At 27.3% G+C, this 3,315-nt stretch overlaps 1 long non-coding RNA gene across 1 annotated transcript; it reads left to right on the top strand.

The window, feature by feature from the left end:
- Nucleotides 1-617: 617 nt before the first annotated feature.
- LOC139865677 (uncharacterized) lies at nucleotides 618-2,560 on the top strand. The gene is made up of 3 exons (XR_011765056.1): nucleotides 618-982; nucleotides 1,831-1,919; nucleotides 2,429-2,560. It is a non-coding gene; the product is annotated as an uncharacterized lncRNA (long non-coding RNA).
- Nucleotides 2,561-3,315: the final 755 nt, after the last annotated feature.

Genomic DNA, 3,315 nt, shown 5'->3' with positions numbered 1-3,315 from the left:
ATATATATATATATATATATATATATATATATATATATATATAATAACTTGAATCATAAATCAAAATAATATTACTATATAAGATATAGATATAATATTTAATATTTAATATATTTAAGTTGCTATAATATTATTATTACTAATATTATTATTATCATTATTAATATCTCTATTAATATAACTAGTAGAAGATTTTAATTATTATTATTATTAGTATTATTATTACTAAAATTATTAAAAATTACTGTAATTACTGTTATTATTATAATACGACTTATTTTTATTATCATTAATATTATTATTATTATTATTATTATTATTATTATTATCATTAATTATAAATATCATTAAATTTATTATTGATATTATTATTGTTATTTTTATTATTAATAATGTTGAAAGTATTATTATTTATAAATTACTACTCAAAATATCAGATAAATATTATGGAATCCATTACGCAGCCCTATTAGATTTAAACTTCTCTTATGTCTTCTTGTTATAATTGGATATTCTTGTCGATTAAGTTGAGCACTACAAAACAACACCAAATCATGATTGAATGTTATTATTACAAACTGCTACTGTATCTTTACCTTACTCAATTATAAACTAATCTTTATCTTACTCAATTATAAACTATCCTAACTAATGTCTATTTCTAAAGGTATTATATATATACATATCATATATAGATACAGAGAGATAGAGATACACATATAGATAAACCGATCTCTTCTTCTTAATCCCTCATTTCCTTCACCATAACATCACCAAATCACCACCTTGTAAACACACCATCACCATGAACTAGAATCATCGATCACCATAACCGTTTGAACCATTCCTTCATGTTTCCGTTCAAGAAAATACCAAACCATCGAAACTCGAACACCCCATGACTGCTGCTCCTCTTCGCTGTTGCTGTTTGGCCACCTTCACCACCCTCACCCGATCCCTTTTTCATTTAATTACTCCAAAGGTACCAACCAAAACTCTAAGTTATAAATTTATACTTTATATATTATAACTACTAACTAATATTTAAACATATATATAACATAGTTTGCTTTAGTTATATGAACTATTAATTAGTCACTTATAAATAAAATAGGTAGAAGTTAAAAGAATCAAATGAACAAAAAGGAAAAAGATGAATACTATGTTTCTTTACAATTTACGTTTGATAAAGATGATGATGTTTAAAGTATTTATGTATTTAGTCCCTCAATTATGATAAAGATTACAAAATAAATATGCAAGTTTATATAACTAGTGACATTATATAATTACTAAGATACTTTCATACTTATTTATTATATTTGATAATGATCATTATTTATGACTTGCATTATAATATGAATGAAAAGAAAATATCAAATTCTGTAATAATCTTAATCAGAGAAATTGAATGGATGAAACAAAAGATAAAATATAATAAAACATAGTCACTTTATGTTTTATGTTTATCGAATTGAAAAATATGGAGATGATATGATATTTACGCTTTAAGCATCTTGACTATGTCAACTTTTACAAATTGATTATAAAGTTTTTCATATATATATATATATATATATATATATATATATCACCACCTAAGACTAGTTACTCCTTATTATATTTATATTTATATTATTTTTATAAATAACATATTAGATTAAAACTGATATTATGATTTTGAAAAGTTGTAGTAGTCGTTATAGTTATAACGCTTAAAACACGTTCATGCATGATTGTTCAGGAATAAATATAACATAACTATATTAATATTTTTTAATAATATATAAATTTGTTCGATTACAATTATATGTGTTAATATATATACAGTTGATATAGGTTCGTGAATCCGAGGCAAACCTTGCATTGTTCAGTTGTTTAATGTCGTCATATGTATTTTTACTACAAAATGCAGTATGGTGAGTTTCATTTGCCTTTTTACCCTTTATATTTTTGGGCTGAGAATATATGCATAATTTTTATAAATGTTTTACGAAATAGACACAAGTACGTGAAACTGCATTCTATGGTTGAATTATCGAAATCGAATATGCCCCTTTTTATTAAGTCTGGTAATCTAAGAATTAGGGAACAGAAACCCTAATTGACGCGAATCCTAAAGATAGATCTATCGGGCCCAACAAGCCCCATCCAAAGTACCGGATGCTTTAGTACTTCGAAATTTATATCATATCCGAAGGAGGATCCCGGAATGATGGGGATATTCTTATATACATATTGTGAATGTCGGTTACCAGGTGTTCAATCCATACGAATGATATTTTGTCTCTATGCATGGGACGTATGTTTATGAGAAATGGAAATATGAAATCTTGTGGTCTATTAAAATGATAGAAATGATTATTTATGTTAAACTAATGAACTCACCAACCTTTTGGTTGACACTTTAAAGCATGTTTATTCTCAGGTATGAAAGAAACCTTCCGCTATGCATTTGCTCATTTTAAAGATAGTACATGGAGTCGTTCATGGTATATAGAGGTCAGAACCTCGCAATGGGACCATCTGATGAAGACTTCGTCCAGGTAGATTAGGACGGGTCACTACAGCTCTGATACCAACTGAAATGTCCCGTTCTTATTGATTAAAAACGTTCCATATTAATTGATTTCATTGCGAGGTTTTGACCTCTATATGAGACGTTTTTCAAAGACTGCATTCATTTTTAAAACAAACCATAACCTTTATTTCATAAATAAAGGTTTAAAAAGCTTTACGTAGATTATCAAATAATGATAATCTAAAATATCCTGTTTACACACGACCATTACATAATGGTTTACAATACAAATATGTTACATCGAAATCAGTTTCTTGAATGCAGTTTTTACACAATATCATACAAACATGGACTCCAAATCTTGTCCTTATTTTAGTATGCAACAGCGGAAGCTCTTAATATTCACCTGAGAATAAACATGCTTTAAACATCAACAAAAATGTTGGTGAGTTATAGGTTTAACCTATATATATCAAATCGTAACAATAGACCACAAGATTTCATATTTCAATACACATCCCATACATAGAGATAAAAATCATTCATATGGTGAACACCTGGTAACCGACAATAACAAGATGCATATATAAGAATATCCCCATCATTCCGGGACACCCTTCGAATATGATATAAATTTCGAAGTACTAAAGCATCCGGTACTTTGGATGGGGTTTGTTAGGCCCAATAGATCTATCTTTAGGATTCGCGTCAATTAGGGTGTCTGTTCCCTAATTCTTAGATTACCAGACTTAATAAAAAGGGGCATATTCGATTTCGATAATTCAACCATAGAA

This window comes from Rutidosis leptorrhynchoides, chromosome 9 (assembly GCF_046630445.1).
Source record: "Rutidosis leptorrhynchoides isolate AG116_Rl617_1_P2 chromosome 9, CSIRO_AGI_Rlap_v1, whole genome shotgun sequence".
Lineage (NCBI taxonomy): Eukaryota > Viridiplantae > Streptophyta > Magnoliopsida > Asterales > Asteraceae > Rutidosis > Rutidosis leptorrhynchoides.
Note: the sequence above shows the minus strand (reverse complement) of the source record. Positions and strands in the feature narration are given on the sequence as shown.